The sequence below is a fragment of the Arachis hypogaea genome, chromosome 2 (genome assembly GCF_003086295.3).
Source record: "Arachis hypogaea cultivar Tifrunner chromosome 2, arahy.Tifrunner.gnm2.J5K5, whole genome shotgun sequence".
NCBI lineage: Eukaryota > Viridiplantae > Streptophyta > Magnoliopsida > Fabales > Fabaceae > Arachis > Arachis hypogaea.
The window spans coordinates 59,877,713-59,899,963 of record NC_092037.1 but is presented as its reverse complement, the minus strand read 5'-3'; the positions used below and the strand labels follow the sequence as shown (position 1 = coordinate 59,899,963).

Genomic DNA, 22,251 nt, shown 5'->3' with positions numbered 1-22,251 from the left:
TTCTTCCACCATTATTGTTGTTGAAACCTTGTTGAGGTCTCTGTTGATTCTTCCATGAGAGATTTGGATGATTTCTCCATAAAGGATTATAGGTGTTTCCATAGGGTTCTCCCATGTAATTCACCTCTTCCATTGAAGGGTTCTCAGGATCATAAGCTTCTTATTCAGATGAAGCGTCCTTAGTACTGCCTGGTGCAGCTTGCATTCCAGACAGACTTTGAGAAATCATATTGACTTGCTGAGTCAATATTTTGTTCTGAGCCAATATGGCATTCAGAGTATCAATCTCAAGAACTCCTTTCTTCTGATTCGTCCCATTGTTCACAAGATTCCTTTCAGAAGTGTACATGAACTGGTTATTTGCAACCATTTCAATGAGTTCTTGAGCTTCTGCAGGCGTCTTCTTCAGATGAAGAGATCCTCCAGCAGAGCTGTCCAATGACATCTTGGACAGTTCAGACAGACCATCATAAAAAATACCTATGATGCTCCATTCAGAAAGCATGTCAGAAGGACACTTTCTGATCAATTGTTTGTATCTTTCCCAAGCTTCATAGAGGGATTCACCTTCCTTCTGTCTGAAGGTTTGGACTTCCACTCTAAGCTTACTCAATTTTTGAGGAGGAAAGAACTTTGCCAAGAAGGCATTGACTAGCTTTTCCCAAGAGTTCAGGCTTTCTTTAGGTTGTGAGTCCAACCATATCCTAGCTCTGTCTCTTACAGCACAAGGGAATAGCATAAGTCTATAGACCTCAGGGTCAACCCCATTGGTCTTGACAGTGTCACAGATTTGCAAGAATTCAGCTAAAAACTGATGAGGATCTTCCAATGGAAGTCCATGGAACTTGCAATTCTGTTGCATTAGAGAAACTAATTGAGGCTTAAGCTCAAAGTTGTTTGCTCCAGTGGCAGGGATGGAGATGCTTCTCCCATAGAAGTCGGGAGTAGGTGCAGTAAAGTCACCCAGCATCTTCCTTGCATTGTTTGCATTGTTGTTGTTTTCGGCTGCCATGTCTTCTTCTTTGAAGATTTCTGTTAGGTCCTCTACAGAGAATTGTGCTTTAGCTTCTCTTAGCTTTCGCTTCAAGGTCCTTTCAGGTTCACGGTCAGCTTCAACAAGAATGCCTTTGTCTTTGCTCCTGCTCATATGAAAGAGAAGAGAACAAGAAAGTATGGAATCCTCTATGTCACAGTATAGAGATTCCTTGATGTGTTAGAGGAAAAGAAGAATAGAAGAAGAAGGTAGAAGAATTCGAACTTATCAAGAGAGATAGAGTTCGAATTGTGCATTGAGGAGGAGTGTTAGTCCATAAATAGAAGGATGTGAGAAGAGGGGAAGAAATTTTTGAAAATTAAAGTGAATTAATTAAAAGAAATTTTGAAAAAATGGTAATTGATTTTCGAAAACTAAGATTGGGAAAGAAATTAAGTGAAATTTGAAAAAGATTTTGAAATTAGAAATCAAAAAGATATGATTGAAAACTATTTAAAAAGATTTGATTTTTAAAATTAATGACTTGGCTAACAAGAAATTTAAAAGATATGATTCAGACATTAAACCTTTCTCAACAGAAAAGGTAACATACTTGAAATGTTGAATCAAATCATTAATTGTTAGCAAGTATTTTTGAAAACGGAAAGAAATTGATTTTGAAAATATATGATTGAAAAGATATGATTTGAAAAAGATTTGATTTTGAAAAATTACGAAAACTTGAAAAGAAAAATTTGAATTAAAAAAACAAAATCTTCCCTCTTGTGCCATCCTGGCGTTAAACGCCCAGAATGGTATCCATTCTGGCGTTTAACGCCCAAAACTCTACCTTTTGGGGCATTAAACGCCCAGCCAAGCACCTTGGCTGGCGTTTAAACGCCAGTTTTCTTTCCTCACTGGGCGTTTTGAACGCCCAGCTTTTTCTGTGTAATTCCTCTGCTGAAGGTTCTGAATTTTCAATTCTCTGTATTATTGACTTGAAAAGACACAAATTAAAATTTTTTGGATTTTTAATAATGAGGAATAATCAAAATGCAACTAAGATCAAATAGACAATGCATACAAGACACCAAACTTAGAAGCTTGTATACTATTGACACTAACAAATTGAGAATGCATATGAGAAACAACAAAACACTCAAGACAAGAGAATTTAAAGATCAGAGCAAGGAAATCATCAAGAACATCTTGAAGATCAATGAAGAACATAATGCATGCAATTTTCGAAAATTAGAAGACTAAAAACATGCAATGGACACCAAACTTAAAATTAGACACTAGACTCACATAAGGAATATTTTTGGTTTTTATGATTTTGTAATTTTTTTGGATTTTTCGAAAATTATGTGGAAAAAGAAAATAAAGAGGATCAAAACTTTTAATAAGAATTCATGGAATCATGCAATGTTAGTCTAAAGCTTTAGTCTAAAAAGATTAGACATGGCTAGCCAAGCTTCAGCAGGACATTACATTCAAGAGCTAAATTGATGAAAATCAATCAGCTTTGGTGATGATAAGGACATCACCTTGAAACTCTAGAATTCATTCTTAAAAATTCTGAAGAAAAATACCTAATCTAAGCAACAAGATAAACCGTCAGTTGTCCAAACTCAAACAATCCCCGGCAACGGCGCCAAAAACTTGGTGCACGAAATTGTGATCATCAGTGACGCCATCAACATGGTACGCTCAATTGCAATCTCAACTCTTTATCACAACTTCGCACAACTAACCAGCAAGTGCACTGGGTCGTCCAAGTAATAAACCTTACGCGAGTAAGGGTCGATCCCACAGAGATTGTTGGTAAGAAGCAAGCTATGGTCATCTTGTAAATCTCAGTCAGGCGGATTCAAATGGTTATGGAGGATTAATGATTAAAAGATAAATAAAACATAAAGTAAAGATAGAGATACGTATGTAATTCATTGGTGAGAATTTCAGATAAGTGTATGGAGATGCTTTGTCCCTTCCGTCTCTCTGCTTTCCTACTGTCTTCATCCAATCCTTCTTACTCCTTTCCATGGCAAGCTGTATGTTGGGCATCACCGTTGTCAATGGCTACAGTCCCGTCCTCTCAGTGAAAATGTTCAATGCGCTCTGTCACAGCACGGCTATTCATCTATCGGTTCTCGATCATGTCGGAATAGAATCCAGTGATTCTTTTGCGTCTGTCACTAACGCCCCACAATCGCGAGTTTGAAGCTCGTCACAGTCATTCAATCCTTGAATCCTACTCAGAATACCACAGACAAGGTTTAGACCTTCCGGATTCTCTTGAATGCCGCCATCAATTCTAGCTTATACCACGAAGATTCCGATTAAGGGATCCAAGAGATATCCACTCAATCTAAGGTAGAACGGAGGTGGTTGTCAGGCACACGTTCATAGGTGAGAATAGTGATGAGTGCCACAGATCATCATATTCATCAAGTTGAGGAACAAGTGATATCTTAGAACAAGAATAAGCTGAATTGAATAGAAAAACAATAGTAATTGCATTGATACTCGAGGTACAGCAGAGCTGCACACCTTAATCTATGGTGTGTAGAAACTCCACCGTTGAAAATACATAAGAACAAGGTCTAGGCATGGCCGAATGGCCAGCCTCCAATAATCTAAGAACTAGACGTCCAAAGATGATCCTAAGATCTAAAGTGATCAAAAGATGTCTAATACAATAGCAAAAGGTCCTATTTGTAGAGAACTAGTAGCTTAGGATTTACAAAGATGAGTAAATGACATAAAAATCCACTTCCGGGCCTACTTGGTATGTGCTTGGGCTAAGCATTGAAGTTTTCATGTGTAGAGACTTTTCTTGGAGTTAAACGCTAGCTTTTGTGCCAGTTCCGGCGTTTAACGCCGGGTAGTCTTGAGCTGATTTGGAACGTGGATTTGGGCCATCAAATCTCGGGCAAAGTATGGAGTATTATATATTGCTGGAAAGCCCAGGATGTCTACTTTCCAACGCAATTAAGAGCGCGCCAATTGGGCTTCTATAGCTCCAGAAAATTTACTTCGAGTGCAGGGAGGTCATAATCCAACAGCATCTGCAGTCCTTTTTAGCCTCTGAATCAGATTTTTGCTCAGGTCCCTCAATTTCAGCCAGAAAATACCTAAAATTACAGAAAAATACACAAACTCAGAGTATAGTCCAGAAAGTGAATTTTAAATAAAAACTAATAAAAATATAATAAAAACTAACTAAAACATACTAAAAATAATGCCAAAAAACGTATAAATTATCCACTCATCACACAACATATAAATTTTAGTATACAGTATAAGAATCTTAGTGAATAACACATAAATTTTGATGTACAACACAAAAATTTTTAGAGAACTACTAGAACATTTATTCACCCAACTAACAAAATACATTCACAGTAAAAATTTGTATAGTTGTGGAAAAATTTGTATGCTATATGAAAATTTTGTATACTATATCGATAAGTTTGTATTATGTGTAGATTTTTATGTGCTATATTTAAAAAATTTATGTGCTACATTAATAAATTTTTGTGCTCTTCAATAAAAATTTATATGCTGCAAAAAAACACAAAAAAATGATACGTATGTCTAATATATACCCGTATTTTTTCACTAAACTTGCACCAATTTAATTGAACTTGATTACAAAAACGTTTATACATATGTATAGCATCATTCATTTCTAAAATGTCAAATAATATTTGAGATAGAAGAAATGTAATACCCGATCTAACCGAAATTAATTAAATAATGAGTTAAGTAGGAGCGAATATGGTTGAAAGATTTGACAATTGGAATTTGATGATTTAAATATGATATTTGGATTCAGTGAATTTTTCCGAGTCGGAAAACATAGTTTTCTGTGTAAAAGCGCGCAGTGGAATTTTGACCGGCAGTACCGGCTGAGATTTGTCTGGTACTACAGCTGAAGAAATTGATTATGAGTAAATAAGATTAAGAAATGAGAATTTATAATTAGGGAAGGTAGAAATATTTAAAGTGCGATTTAGAGCGCTAATCTTAAAGGTTTCGGCCCAAAATTGGGCCAATGGGCAAAAATAAGTGAACCGGGCCTAAGTGGGCCCAAGATCCAACATATATAAGTATTAGTTATGAGCATTTCAGCTCATTTTACCCTAAAAAGAAGGGTTGGGGCGCTGAAATTGAGAAGAGGGAAGAGAAGAGAGAAAACCTAACTCTCTTTGATCTTCAAACCACCATAACTTGAGCTACGGAGCTCCGATTGACGAGCCGTTTGTGGCCACGCGTCGCTCTTCTCATCCTCTACAATTATATCTAAGTTTTGTGGTGAGTAATTCACTGTTCTCTGCCCAGTTTTCATTTTTCTTTTCAAATTCGAATTTGGTTTGGGTTTTGAGGAAACCTTGTGATTTTGGTTGTTTAGGAGTGCTCTAGTATGAGCCATGGGTGATATTCATCACAAAATTCAGTGGGTAAAGGTAAAAAACCCTCCAACCCTTGTGAATTGTCATTTTTATGAGCCCTAGGTTAATGTATGTATGTAATATTGGTTATGTTAGTGCATTTGATGGTTTTGGTGCACAATTGGGAGATTGGTGTTGCTTGAGGAGCTTTGGTGAGGCTTGGGACTAAGGTTGGTGGAGACTTCCAAAGAAGAGGCTCAATTAATTTGGCTACAAGAGGTACGGTTTAAGTTTTATTTAAATACCGTGTGGTGTGATGAGAATTCCTAGGCTAGATGCCCCTAGGATTAAGTTTGGATTGTGTAAATGGTTGGTGCTAATATGCATAGTTGGTATGTAATGTGAATCAATGATTGGGTTGAGAATTGTGTGGCCTTGTATGTTTGGTGTATTGAGAATTGAATGTATGGGGTAATGAGTATTGATTTGTGGTTTATGCTTTTAAATTGTGAAATTGGGCCGGAGGCCGGGAAGAGGTAAGAAAGGTAAGTTGATGTGTGCATTGTATGATGACACAAGTGATTGGATGAGTTTTAAATAATGAATATATGAATGATTGGGTTGGTTATTGAATAATAAGGTTTGAGGAGTTGAAGTGTGGAATTTGGTAATTTTGGGTGAAATTATGTAGATGAGGTATGTTTGGTTTTGGTTGAGATATATTATGTGGTCATATATGTGATTATGATTATTGATGCCTTGATGGTATGATGATGCATGGGACATATGTATGTTGTGATATATGCTTGAGGAATGATTAAGGTTGATTTGGGGGTGAAACCACGTGATAGTGAGTATGATATTGGTTATGTATAATGATGGTTGATTGGAAATAGTATTGTTAGAAATTGGGATGAGGAAGGATGTATGACATGTTGATATGTTTGTAATTTAGCCATTTGTTTGAAATGGGTAAAGATGGTTATATGGCAGTTTTGTGAATCGTGGTAAAGTGTTAATGTATGAGTTGAGGAGGCTTGATGTTGATTTTGGTATATTTTGATTGGTTTCAAAAAGGGTTGAAATTGGCATGTTTTGGTTGATTTTGAAAAGAGCTGAAAATGGCTTGTTTTGAAAATGGCACTTTGTGGTTTTGTATGAAAGATATGGTTTTTGGGCATACTTTGACTGGACATAATTTGGACTACGGATCTCTGTTTTGTGCCAAATCTGTTTAGAAATGAAATTGGATCCGGGATGTCCATGCCGTTCGAAGAATGGGTGAAAAACGATTTAAAATGAGAAAGTTATGTCCGTCGGAAGATTGGGGATTGAATCTGTGAATTCTGCAGCTTTTAACTTAGAAAATTTTTAGCAGAATGACCCTCCACGCGTAGGCGCACTTGGCGCGTACGCGTCGTTCTTTGAGAAGGCACCATCCACGCGTGCGCGTCGATGCGCTGCACCCAATGCCCAGCCATTTTCCCGAGAGTTGTGCCAGAGTTGTGCCAGTTTTGTGCCTGGGGCGCAAATGCACCCACGCGTACGCGTGGCTGACGCGTACGCGTCGTCTGGCTGTGTTTCAATCTGCACGTCCGCGTGTATGACGCATACGCGTCAATGAGCTTTGTGGCCATCTACGCGTACGCGTGGAGTACGCGTACGCGTGGCCCTGTTTTCATCCTAAAGTTGATTTTTGAGTTTTAAAAACTAAATCTCAGACTTCTAAGCCTTCGATCTCACCCCTTATGTATTACATCATTATGATATGCCTAGTAATGAGAAAGGAGCCAGGGGATGTGGTAACTTGCGAGTGAAGCAAGGGGAAAAGTTATGATCAATGATGATCAACGATGATTATATGAGATATGGAGGATGACGGTAGAAGTACCGTGTATGCCATGAGCCGAAGGGCTATATTTATTGATGAATGGCTGGTTCTTGATTGAACCATGAGCCGGATGGCTGAGTTATTGCCGGGTCACGGCAAAGCCATTATTGATTATGGCTGAGTATAAATGCATATACGATTAATGAATGAATGTGTTAAATGGATAATAATGGAAAATGTTGAAATGTGATTAGTAACCCCGGGTAGTAGGCAGTGGCATTGTCCACTTGCTCCGGGTATGAGACGGAAAATGATGTTTATGATAAATGAGTTAATTATGGAGTTTTGAATGAATGTAACTCTGATACCTGGGTAGTAGTAAGGGTTGGGGTTCGTCCCACTTGTTCCAGGTTAATGTTTGAGATTTGGTAATAATGAGGATTGATAATATGAATTGAGATTGAATGAATATATGTTTGAGATACCTAGGCAGTAGCAAGGGTTGTGGTTCGTCCCGCTTGCTCCGGGTTAATGCTTAAGATACCTGGGCAGTAGCAAGGGTTGTGGTTCGTCCTACTTGCTCCAGGTCAGAGATTGTGACGCCTGGGTAGTAGCGGCAGTAGTGGTGAATCCACTCGCTCCAGGTTGAGCTTTTAAACACCCGCCTGGGTAGCAGCCGCAGTAGTGGTTGTTCCACTAGCTCTGGGTTGAGCGGGTAGTAGCAAGGGGGTTGTAGCTCAAACCTACTTGCTCCGCAAGGGGTGTTTGTGTCCAATGGTTAGCTACCAGGACATGTCGGGTTGGCTATATAACCGACAGATGATATCATCAGCCATAGGGCAGGCATACATCATTTGCATATGTTTGAATTGTTTGGGTTTGCCTATTTGTTTTGGATTTCTATATCATATATGCTATGTTACCTGATTACGTGCTACTTGTTCTACTTGTACCTTATTTGTGTATTACTTGTCTGTATTGCTTGTGTTTGTATAACTGAGAGATCCCTCATGTTGGTGTCGGTGGATGTTGGTGGCTGTTCTTGATGAGATGAATTGATAATGCGATTGCATGATGATGATGATTTTTGAATGATATAATTTGAGCCCCCTGGGTAGACGCAGTGATGTGATTTCACTAGCTCCAGACGAGGGTATGATGTATTGATATAGAGTTGCTGAGGCAGAACAACTGGTGATGGTTTTGCTTATGATTCTGAGTCTGATTCGTGGAAGAATCAGCGAGTTGGGAAACACGTGTAACATGAACTAGATTTAGTATCCCCTTACGACAGATGCCTATTTATGGATTAGTGAGAATCTAGGCTGGATACTTGGTGAAAAGGAGTTTAGGATGCTTAGTGAGTTTTTATTGCAGTGCATTGTATTTATTTGGTACTTTTATCGTACTGGGACCCCATGGGCCCGGGGTTCTCATTCCGTATATATCTCTTGTTTTTCAGATACAAGTTCAGGTGCTCAGAAGTGAGCTGCGGTTCGTCTGAGAGACGGCGAAGATATTTATTTTCTCTACTTTGTGTTTTGCTTAGAATCTCTCCACCTTTGATTTGAAAAGATTATATTATGTGTTGAACTCTTTTGGAACTTGCCTATAGAGGCTTTTATGTTTCCTTTGGGAGAGATTAGGATGTACTGTTGTCAGTTACTTTCATACTGTACCCTAGCCGGCCTAAACTTCGTGGGTCGCGACTAGTGGCTATTTACTTATGTTATATATATATATATATATATATATATATATATATATATATATATATATATATATATCCATCTGTTATCTATCTCTTAATCTCCTTTATGCCTTGTTCGTATATCGCTTTCGGCTTCACAGTTTAACTTTTCGTTGTCGAAACGTGAGTGATACGTCTTCGCGATTTTATTTCTACTCTTTTCAGGCTTCTCGATTAATACTCCTTTCGAAATTACCTATATTTATATATCAAAAATCCACCTGAGAGTCGTACCACCGTAATATCATTGACTTATGACTCGAGCATAAGGATTTGAATATTAGGGTGTTACATTATGGTATCAGAGCAGTTCGTCCTCGTGAGCCTGAGGGATGGAACTGCTTATGCTTCAATGCATACTCTGAGTCTGTGCCTGTGCTAGTTAGGGTATCTAACCGATACATCTAGCATGAAGTCCATGAGTGTACCTTTGGTACTTTGAAGCACTATACCTCCGATATTGAGACTGATCAACTTGATATTGATTGTTTGGTGTGTATAGGAACCAGATGGCGCCTCGTGGACCCGGTCGAGGACGTGAGAGAGATCGTACTAGTACACAGGAACCGGAAATCAACCCGAATAACCCGGTAAACCTTATGGCGGCGTTGGAAAATATGGTTGCTGCTATGCAGGCCACTGCGGAGGCCCTTGGGCAACAGATAAACAATAATGGCAATGGCGAAAGGGAAGCTCACGGCCCGATGACACTGGCAACTTTCTTAAAGGTTAACCCACTTAAGTTCAAGGGAACCACCAATCCGACTGAGGCCGATACCTGGTTTCAGGCTATGGAGCGAGCGTTGCAAGCGCAATTAGTACCTGAGGAGCAGTGTGTTGAATTTGCTACCTATCTGCTCACGGGGGAAGCATCACATTGGTGGCAAGGAGCTCGACGTCTCCTACATCAGGGGAATGATCTTATCACTTGGGATGCCTTCCAGGTGGAATTCTATAAGAAGTACTTTCCAAATTCCGCCAGGACAGCCAAGGAATTGGAGTTACTACAGTTGAAGCAAGGTGCTATGTCTGTATCTGAGTATACAGACAAATTTGAGGAGCTATTCAGGTTTTTCCGCATGTGTCAGGGAGCTCCGAGAGACTTCGAGGAATGGAAATGCATTAAGTATGAAGGAGGGCTCTGGAGCGACATCTTGAGTTCAGTGGGACCAATGGAGATCCGAACTTTTTCAGAGTTGGTGAATAAGAGCAGAATTGCTGAAGAGTGTGTGAAGAGGATGGTTGCAGAGAAAGGAAGTCATAGAGAGCACAACCAAGGATTTGCACCAAGGGGTCGAGAGTTTAAGGAGAGAGGATACATACAACACTTTCCCCAAGGACAGAATAACTTTGCAACGAGTGAGGAGTCCCAAAGAAACGGTAAGGGAAAGCGAACAGCGACTTCTTCTGATGTTTCGAGCTGTCAAAGATGTGGAAGTCATCACCCAAATAGGCCATGCCGATTGGGGTTAGGCGTATGTTACAAGTGCGGGTTACCAGGGCATGTATCAAGAAATTGCCAACAAGGAGAGAGTCAGGATGCGGGCCGATTGCGGCAGTAAGATTGAGGTAATTGTAATAATCAGGCTTAAATGGTAGTGTGTGATTTTATAATACCGCCTGTACAGTAAAACTGGGAATGTCGAGCTTAATATTAAACGGATAAGCAAACCGGATGGTCCGAGTAAGGAATTGCCTTAATACAAATGGATAAATGCCTGTGATGTAAATGATTTTTTGTTGAGAATGATGTGTTGTGTTTATTATGTAGTTGATTGATTTCTAGATTTTTGGTAAAACGGATTGAACCTGTGACTTTTAGTTCCTTTGATTTAAATAGATAGGAAATGGTCCTAAATGATGGATTTGGAAACGTTGATTAGAAATGCTTTATGCTTTGAGTACTTAAAAGTTTAGTGAGCTGATACAGATACCGATTCTCGATAATTGGAATTAATTGTGGTTGTGAGCCTTAATGGTTCTGAAACAGATGAGGAAATTATCATTGATGCATAATTGGAATTAGATGATGAGAGAGTGCAAGTTGTCGTGTTTGAGAGATGTGTACCATGATGTTTGATCATAGTGACCTTGGAATTAGATTGAGATTTATAATGATTGGTTTCGAAAGGCGAATGTGAAAACCACTAAATTGGAACGTTGATGCGGTACTGAGATTGGTTTGAGGGGACCCGTGATGGGTGGTAAACTTCAATTTTAGGGGAGGTACTGTTGAAAAAAAAAATTTTTTCCAAGAATTTGAAGGAGCATTGGTTATGGTTTTGAGGATGATTTTTTTATGAGTAACCTTAACACAAGAGATGTGTCTCGAATGCTTTTATAGATTATTAAAGGAAAGCGGATTCTTATGATTTTGTTAAATTGTTATTTCAAACTCATTTGCTTTCTAGAAATGAAAGGGGTTTTTGATTGATGAGTCGGAGACTTTATAACAGCAAGTCACGTGGAAATTCTAGGGTTTGAGAATAAGAACGTAAGTTTGGAGTTTATGCTTGGAGTTGAGTTGTGATTAGTGGTAATTGGCTTGGCAGAGAGAGAGGATAGTGATGGAGTATGATTAAGGTGTAGTGATGATCTTTGATTGATTATAGTGATGTGAGACGATGGCTATGCTTAACGATGATAGTAATACTATTGATGACATGATTTGAGATTTAATAGGGTGTGAGTTGGTGAGACGATAAAAGTAAGGAACGAAACTATTGGTCGGCGTTGGACAAATGACCGAGAACCTCGAATATAGAGAAATCAGAGCGCGGCAACGGAAGCGCGCAGAATAAAAGGACCTTGGGACTGTTATGCGTTGGATATAGAGGCAGACTATGCTCGCGTACTCGCAGTGGTGGATGGAATTTTCGAGGGCGAAAATTTCTGTTAGGGAGGTAGAATGTAATACCCGGTCTAACCGAAATTAATTAAATAATGAGTTAAGTAGGAGCGAATATGGTTGGAAGATTTGACAATTGGAATTTGATGATTTAAATATGATATTTGGATTCAGTGAATTTTTCCGAGTCGGAAAATATAGTTTTCTATGTAAAAGCGCGCAGTGAAATTTTGACCGGCAGTACCGGCTGAGATTTGTCTGGTACTACAGCTGAAGAAATTGATTATGAGTAAATAAGATTAAGAAATGAGAATTTATAATTAGGGAAGGTAGAAATATTTAAAGTGCGATTTAGAGCGCTAATCTTAAAGGTTTCGGCCTAAAATTGGGCTAATGGGCAAAAATAAGTTAACCGGACCTAAGTGGGCCCAAGACCCAACATATATAAGCATTAGTTATGAGCATTTCAACTCATTTTACCCTAAAAAGAAGGGTTGGGGCGCTGAAATTGAGAAGAGAGAAGAGAAGAGAGAAAACCTAACTCTCTTTGATCTTCAAACCACCATAACTTGAGCTACGGAGCTCCGATTGATGAGCCGTTTGCGGCCACGCGTCGCTCTTCTCATCCTCTACAATTATATCTAAGTTTTGTGGTGATTAATTCACTGTCCTCTTCCCAGTTTTCATTTTCCTCTTCAAATTCGAATTTGGTTTGGGTTTTGAGGAAACCTTGTGATTTTGGTTGTTTAGGAGTGCTCTAGTATGAGCCATGGGTGATATTCATCTTAAACTTTAGTGGGTAAAGGTAAGAAACCCTCCAACCCTTGTGAATTGTCATTTTTATGAGCCCTAGGTTAATGTATGTATGTAATATTGGTTATGTTAGTGCATTTGATGGTTTTGGTGCACAATTGGGAGATTGGTGTTGCTTGAGGAGCTTTGGTGAGGCTTGGGACTAAGGTTGGTGGAGACTTCCAAAGAAGAGGCTCAATTAGTTTGGCTACAAGAGGTACGGTTTAAGTTTCATTTAAATACCGTGTGATGTGATGAGAATTCCTAGGCTAGATGCCCCTAGGATTAAGTTTGGATTGTGTAAATGGTTGGTGCTAATATGCATAGTTGGTATTTAATGTGAATTAATGATTGGGTTGAGAATTGTGTGGCCTTATATGTTTGGTGTATTGAGAATTGAATGTATGGGGTAATGAGTATTGATTTGTGGTTTATGCTTTTAAATTGTGAAATTGGGCCGGAGGCCGTGAATTTTGGGCCGGAGGCCGGGAAAAGGTAAGGAAGGTAAGTTGATGTGTGCATTGTATGATGACACAAGTGATTGGATGAGTTTTAAATAATGAATATATGAATGATTGGGTTGGTTATTGAATAATAAGGTTTGAGGAGTTGAAGTGTGAAATTTGGTAATTTTGGGTGAAATTATGTAGATGAGGTATGTTTGGTTTTGGTTGAGATATATTATGTGGTCATATATGTGATTATGATTATTGATGCCTTGATGGTATGATGATGCATGAGAGATATGTATGTTGTGATATATGCTTGAGGAATGATTAAGGTTGATTTGGGGGTGAAACCACGTGATAGTGAGTATGATATTGGTTATGTATAATGATGGTTGATTGAAAATAGTATTGTTAGAAATTGGGATGAGGAAGGATGTATGACATGTTGATATGTTTGTAATTTAGCCATTTTGTTTGAAATGGGTAAATATGGTTATATGGCGGTTTTGTGAATCGTGGTAAAGTATTAATGTATGAGTTGAGGAGGCTTGATGTTTATTTTGGTATATTTTGATTGGTTTCAAAAAGGGTTGAAATTGGCATGTTTTGGTTGATTTTGAAAAGAGCTGAAAATGGCTTGTTTTGAAAATGGCACTTTGTGGTTTTGTATGAAAGATATGGTTTTTGGGCATACTTTGACTGGACATAATTTGGACTACAAATCTCTGTTTTGTGCCAAATCTGTTTAGAAATGAAATTGGATCCGGGATGTCCATGCCGTTCGAAGAACAGGTGAAAAACGATTTAAAATGAGAAAGTTATGTCCGTCGGAAGATTGGGGGTTGAATCTGTGAATTCTGCAGCTTTTAACTTAGAAAATTTTTAGCAGAATGACCCTCCACGCGTAGGCGCACTTGGCGCGTACGCGTCGTTCTTCGAGAAGGCACCATCCACGCGTGCACGTGGTGTGCGCGTGCGCGTCGATGCGCTGCACCCAATGCCCAGCCATTTTCCCGAGAGTTGTGCCAGCGTTATGCCAGTTTTGTGCCTGGGGCGCAAATGCACCCACGCGTACGCGTGGCTGACGCGTACGCGTCGTCTGGCTGTGTTTCAATCCGCGCGTTCGTGTGTATGACGCAGACGCGTCGATGAGCTTTGTGGCCATCTACGCGTGCGCGTGGAGTACGCGTACGCGTGGCCCTGTTTTCATCCCAAAGTTGATTTTTGAGTTTTAAAAACTAAATCTCATACTTTTAAGCCTCCGATCTCACCCCTTATGTATTACATCATTATGATATGCCTAGTAATGAGAAAGGAGCTAGGGGATGTGGTAACTTGCGAGTGAAGCAAGGGGAAAAGTTATGATCAATGATGATCAACGATGATTATATGAGATATGGAGGATGACGGTAGAAGTACCGTGTATGCCATGAGCCGAAGGGCTATATTTATTGATGAATGGCTGGTTCTTGATTGAACCATGAGCCGGATGGCTGCGTTATTGCCGGGTCACGGCAAAGCCATTATTGATTATGGCTGAGTATAAATGCATATACGATTAATGAATGAATGTGTTAAATGGATAATAATGGAAAATGTTGAAATGTGATGAGTAACCCCGGGTAGTAGGCAGTGGCATTGTCCACTTGCTCTGGGTTTGAGACGGAAAAGGATGTTTATGATAAATGAGTTAATTATGGAGTTTTGAATGAATGTAACTCTGATACCTGGGTAGTAGTAAGGGTTGGGGTTCGTCCCACTTGCTCTAGGTTAATGTTTGAGATTTGGTAATAATGAGGATTGATAATATGAATTGAGATTGAATGAATATATGTTTGAGATATCTGGGCAGTAGCAAGGGTTGTGGTTCATCCCGCTTGCTCCGGGTTAATGCTTAAGATACCTGGGCAGTAGCAAGGGTTGTGGTTCGTCCCACTTGCTCCAGGTCAGAGATTGTGACGCCTGGGTAGTAGCGGCAGTAGTGGTGAATCCACTCGCTCCAGGTTGAGCTTTTAAACACCCGCCTGGGTAGTAGCCGCAGTAGTGGTTGTTCCACTGGCTCTGGGTTGAGCGGGTAGTAACAAGGGGGTTGTAGCTCAAACCTACTTGCTCCGCAAGGGGTGTTTGTGTCCAATGGTTAGCTACCAGGATATGTCGGGTTGGCTATATAACCGACAGATGATATCATCAGCCATAGGGCAGTCATACATCATTTGCATATGTTTGAATTGTTTGGGTTTGCCTATTTGTTTTGGATTTCTATATCATATATGCTATGTTACCTGATTACGTGCTAGTTGTTCTACTTGTACCTTATTTGTGTATTACTTGTCTGTATTGCTTGTGTTTGTACAACTGAGAGATCCCTCATGTTGGTGTCGGTGGATGTTGGTGGCTGATCTTGATGAGATGAATTGATAATGCGATTGCATGATGATGATGATTTTTGAATGAGATAATTTGAGCCCCCTGGGTAGACGCAGTGATGTGATTTCACTAGCTCCAGGCGATGGTATGATGTATTGATATAGAGTTGTTGAGGCAGAACAACTGGTGATGGTTTTGCTTATGATTCTGAGTCTGATTCGTGGAAGAATCAGCGAGTTGGAAAACATGTGTAACATGAACTAGATTTAGTATCCCCTTACGACAGATGCCTATTTACGGATTAGTGAGAATCTAGGCTGGATACTTGGTGAAAAGGAGTTTAGGATGCTTAGTGAGTTTTTATTGCAGTGCATTGTATTTATTTGGCACTTTTACCGTACTGGGAACCCATGGGCCTGGGGTTCTCATTCCGTATATATCTCTTGTTTTTCAGATACAGGTTCAGGTGCTCAGAAGTGAGCTGTGGTTCGTCTGAGAGACGGCGAAGATATTTATTTTCTTTACTTTGTGTTTTGCTTAGAATCTCTCCACCTTTGATTTGAAAAGATTATATTATGTGTTGAACTCTTTTGGAACTTGCCTATAGAGGCTCTTATGTTTCCTTTGGGAGAGATTAGGATGTACTGTTGTCAGTTACTTTCATACTGTACCCTAGCCGGCCTAAACTTCGCGGGTCGCGACTAGTGGCTATTTACTTATGTTATATATATATATATATATATATATATATATATATATATATCCATCTGTTATCTATCTCTTAATCTCCTTTATCCCTTGTTCGTATATCGCTTTCGGCTTCACAGTTTAACTTTTCGTTGTCGAAACGTGAGTGATACGTCTTCGCGATTTTATTTCTACTCTTTTCAGACTTCTCGATTAATACTCCTTTCGAAATTACCTATATTTATATATCAAAAATCCACCTGAGAGTCGTACCACCGTAATATCATTGACTTATGACTCGAGCATAAGGATTTGAATATTAGGGTGTTACAAGAAATGATTCGATTTGCTCTTAAATCATGTTAGAATTTTTCATAAAATAATTATTTTATTTTAATTCATAATTTTTAAGTTTGAGATTTTTAATTTTTATTTTTTTATGAAAAGATAAAAATAAAACAAAGAAAAATATAATAAAGATAACCGTAATAAATTTGGATTTTTTTAAATAAATAAAATAAATATTTTATTTTTGAAAATAGATAATTTATAGTGTTTTTTATCGATTTATGTTGTCTTATTTACTTTATTTACAATATAAATAAAATAAGTGTATATATCTTATTTACAATATAAACGAGATAAGACACGTTACGAAGTCCATGTATCACATTTGCAAACATGATTCCTGGAAGATAATGATCAACACATATCTTGTTTACAATGTAAACGAGATGCACATACTTATTTTGTTTACACTGTAAACGAGATAAACGAAAAGTTATGATATTTTCGTTGTAAATAAAATACAGTACGACAAATTTCGAATAGTTATAAAAAAATATCTAGTGTTGTGGATACGACATGGTAATAAATGTGTATTCCAATTATCATATGAGAAATAGTGATGGTGATGTTTGAGTGTGATAATCCTATTTTGTTTTGCACTCGAAGAGTAAATTCTTTGTCTAAGTTAAAGAGTATAATATTAAGGAATATCGGTGCTAGTGGGATAAAAGAGATTGGAAGATTGGGTATAGGTTGCTAGCATCGACGGAAAATAGAGTTTTTCAGTTTCGTCTATTTTGTCTCCTTGGCGATGGACATGTAAGTCCCATGTTTGACATCCACGGAAGAATCATAACAGAACAAGTGATGGAGCTTTCTGCGGAGGTTGGTGATGTTGGTAGCGATGGATCTGGCCATTCGAATTTTGTCCAGGATGACCCACCTCTTGTACCACCACCATTGTAGTAGTCCAACAGTAGACATGGATGTGGACAGTGTGGAGTCCAAAGAGGAGTATGTTGCCGATATCAACGATAATGGTTCTTTTGAGGATGATGACGAGAAGGAGTTTGTACTAGAGACTCCGGTGGACGCATCAATTCAGTATCTTTTGTTTGTCCTGCAACCAATTCCGGCCTTATTAGTTATACCAAGTCACTATCATACATTAGATCCTGATGCAATGCACGAGAAAACTTTATTTTTAGATATGGGTGGGGACGATTATAATATAGATGGTGGTGTGGAGTTTATGGTTGACCACAAATTCAAAAGTAGAGAGGCAGTATTGCAAGGTGTGAAGAATTACAACATCTATAGAAGTGTTGAGTACTAAGTCGCCGAGTCGGATCGATTAAAGTACCATGAGCATTGCAAGTAAAAGATAGCAAGATGATCTTAGAGTCTCCGTGTTGCCCTTGGATAGAATTTCAGATTTTGATTAGGTCAATTTTAATTGTGATGTATATTCTTATTTATTATTATTATTTTGGTTATAAATGTCTACCGTATATATTTTATTTTGTTAGAAAGATACATAAATTTAGAGGTGCGCACACATGTTTAACCCCCACCATGTTCTAAGATTATCGACAGTTGGACAACAATTTCATTTGTGGTGTCATTCTGCTTTTCATATAATTTAGTCCATCAGTTAATATCTTTATTCTACAAAATACAATTAGACAAAATTATCACTTTAAGCTCTCATACAAAAAATTTAAATAGTAAAACAAAAGACAATTATACAAATATACAATAATTAAAAAGAGCCATACAATAAAATTTTGAAATTGCTGCGAGCATTATAAAATTGTTGTCTCAAAATAATATGTGATTTTTTGACAGTGCTATATTATGAACACTTGATAGTGCACAACTGCAACTAATTTAATAAGATATTCTATTTGTTTTTTATTTATATAGAAACTTTCAAACATTACAAGCCTTCTCAATACATAATTACATAAACATATTCGAAAAAAGTTTTTCTTAAAAAAAAAAATCCTATTAGTTTCCACTTTTCGGCATTTCAGTAGAGGTGACCAACCCGCACCCACCTTTGAATTTTGAAGATTCACAGTCACGGGTCAATGCAGAAGGTAAAGACAAAACATATTCGAAAAAATCAAACCAAAATGTGGGTGACATTCATTGGAATTCGATACCCAACTTGTGGTAGGAGTATTTCATAACATGCAATAAGTATTTTATACATACATAATTACATACATACATATATACACATACACATATATATGTATATATATGAGATATATTTTATGAGAATAAAACTTTTATAAGAAAATATAAAAATATGTTTATAGTTATTGAATTAATATAAATAATTAAGATTAAATGTATTTAATAAATAATATACAAATAATAGATTTATTATAGTCATTAAATTTATATATAAATAATGTATTTATAACAATTATATTTATAGTTATTGTTTTTTATTTTTATTAAAATATAACTAATGAATAAATTAAAATAATTAGATTTTTTATCAAAATAAAATTTAAAATATTTTTTTAAACTTACATCAACCATTTAATTAATTTTGGCAAGTAAAATTAGACTCACAAGATCGAAAACAATAATTTTTTCTTTGATAACAATGATTTTTGTACAACCTTATATATTCACTTGAAGCAATTATATTAGTTGACTAACTAGTAAATTTTTTATTAATTATTATTTGCACCACATATAGGATAAAATATTTTTTTTCTAATTGAATGTATTTTTTAAAAATTTATATAAATATGAAATAGAACTTCTTAAAAAATATATTTTTTTAAAATAATAAAAAAAAAGTATATTTGAAACTAATCCAAACTAACCTTATATTATGTTTTGATAATTCTTAATATAATTTAGTAATCTAAGATTTATTGAGAGGAATAAAGTTCTTTTTTAATAATTATTTTAAAAGCTCTTTTAATATAAAAAGAAATTACAGTATTATATGAGAGTTAGTTTTTAAATATAATATTTAAAAAATAAATTTTAGATTTCGGTGAATACTAAATAATTTAAAATTTAATGTAAATTACTATTAAAAAAATTATATCTAGAACAAACAAATTCATACCATAAAAACAAATATCATATAAAACATAAGTCGGTAACAATTTATCAAAAATCCAGTGGGATAAATAAGGGTGGCAACACAACTCGTATTCGTAAGTATTCAACTCGTTTTAATTCTGTTGGAGTAATTTGACAATTCGATTTTTGATAAATTGTTATTAGATTTTGTTTAACATGATATTTGCTTTTATCGTATGAATTTGTTTTCTCTTAGAATGATATTTTTATATATTAGTTTAGATTAAATTTTAAATTATACAGTATTTTTTAACTTTTTTTATAATTAGAAATAGGAAAAATATAGCGCATGAACATATTATCTGTCAACTTATTGCTGACAGTAATTAATTATTATATTTTAAATACATATATAAAGAGACATATCTAGAAAATATATCTATAAAAACATCTTTATTAAATACAGCTATAAAAAGACATTTTTATTAGATACATCTACAAAAATATTTCCATTAAACACAGTTATAAATAAGAATTGACAGAAGTTGACAGAAATACTGTTGGTAACATGGCAGAATTGTTAAAAATAAATTATTTTATTTATCCACCGAAATTTAAATTTTTTAAATATTATATTTAAAAACTAATTCTCATATAATACTGTAATTTTTTTTATATTAGTTTTTTTAAAAATAATTATTAGAAAAAACTTTATTTCTTCCATTAAATCTTAGATCACTAAATTGTTTTAAGAATTATCAAGAATCTAATATAAGGTTAGTTTGGATTAATTTAAAAAAAAATACTTATTTTTTTCAATTTTTAAAAAATATATTTTAAAGAAGTTTTATTTCATATTTTTATAAATTTTTAAAAAATACATTCAATTAGAAAAAAAATATATTTTATCCTGTATGCGGTGCAAATAATAATCAATAAAAAATCTACTAATTAATCAACTAATATAATTAATTCAAGTGAATATACAAGGTTATATAAAAAGAAAAGTATAGAGAAATAACACTTTTATAAGTCAAGATAACCTAACTTTATTATAATTTAAATTTTATAAATAAATAAAAATTTAAAAATTAAAATTCAAAATTTAAAAGGATTCTTTTTATATTTATCCTAATTACATTTATAATACACAATAAAAACAATCTATAAAAAACTTAATTTTTTTTCATTTATTTAGAAACAGTCTAATCTCTCTCTTCACATATCCACTATCTCCACACATTTTTTATTCAGCTATCCACCGACCACCGTCGCGTCTTTTGTCACCGTCCTTCTTTCGTTGATGCCGTCGTCTACCGTCTTGACGCATATGCACCACCGTGACCCCCATTTGTTGCAACGCCGGTTCTCCATTCGCGATGTGCGATCAACTACTCCGATCTATGGCGACTCCTCCACTCACGATGCGCGACCTCCGTGACTTCCTCCTCGCAACGCTCCACCACGAGTCTCCCACCGTCCACGCAATACCGTCAAAAATGTCGTCGCCGGTCACCCTACGGCTCTTCTTCTTCTCCTCTCCTATTTGTTTTTCAATGATTCTTTTAAGGAATTTTTTATGTTTTTTTTCCCTAAATTTCGGATGATTCTTTTTATTAGTTTTGGATGATTTTTTTCCTATGTTTTGTATGTTTTTTTCGTAGTATTTTGATGATTTTTTTCTTATGTTTTATATATTTTTTTTCTTAAGATTTGGATAATTCTTTATCTTGTGTTTTGATGTTTTTTTTTGGAATTTGGACTTTTTTTAAAGAGAAATTAGGATTTACGTAATAAATAATAAAAGATAAATTAGAATAAAAAGAGACAATTAATAATCATTAATTTTGTATTTTTTAAAAAATAATATTTAAATAATTAATAATTAATTAGTATAAAGTGTAATTTAAATATACTTGTTGGCTTGTTATTGGCTATACCTCTTGTTCAGCGGCGCTTCCGCCGCCCAATCCATTGAATCTCTTTTTCTTCGTGGATTGAAATTCTTCCCCCTTGCTTCTCGTTCGATCTGATAGAATACTCACTTTCCACCCCCAATCCATTCTGCTAACCGCATCACAGAGCACTAGTTGCAGAAATGAGGAATGAATGAATGATTGCCCTTTAATCTGTAGGAATTTGACTTCAAGACTCATGATTCTGCATTCAAAGACAGATACCTACAGTTGCAAAATGTGAGGGTGAGGTTCATACCAACTGAGAAGAAAGACATCCGAGATATGTCTGTCCATTGGAGGAGGGGATGTAGCTGCATATTATTGTCTACAAATCTTTATACACACTATTTTTATTTTGACACTCAAAAAAATAATTTGTACATTTAAGCAGGTTGTATCGTTTTTGGTCAAACATAGATAGATATGCAGCACCAAATCAAAGACGAACAATATATGACATGCATGAGGTTTTCTTTCACTGATTTTTATTTCTGATCTGAATGGAATAAATATATGATCATGATGAATTAAAAATAATTTGAGTTCTGAATATATAACAGAAAACGGTGGATGAAAAATATTACTATTCATTTGAATATGTGCTTATTCTCCAAATTACTTAAGTGCCTCATTTGCAACAATTGCTATAGGAAATGTGTTCGTTTGTCGGGTTCCGAACAGATCGGGTGGACAGATGTAGGGGTGAGGACGCCTTAGCTTGGGTCGCACTGCTTGCGGGTAGTCGAGTAACCAAGTACTTGTCTTGGAGAGATGATGAGGGGGGTGCCACCTGCAAAGACACTCCGACGCTCAAGTCAGTAATGTGCAGGCGGGCAGAATAAAGAGTTGAAAGGATA

The 22,251-nt window shown here is 36.2% G+C and overlaps 1 non-coding gene across 1 annotated transcript; it reads left to right on the top strand.

The window, feature by feature from the left end:
• The first annotated feature begins 499 nt into the window (after nucleotides 1-499).
• Nucleotides 500-607, top strand: LOC112762785 (small nucleolar RNA R71). Its single transcript, XR_003182763.1, has one exon. It is a non-coding gene; the product is annotated as a small nucleolar RNA R71 (small nucleolar RNA).
• The last annotated feature ends 21,644 nt before the right edge of the window (nucleotides 608-22,251 follow it).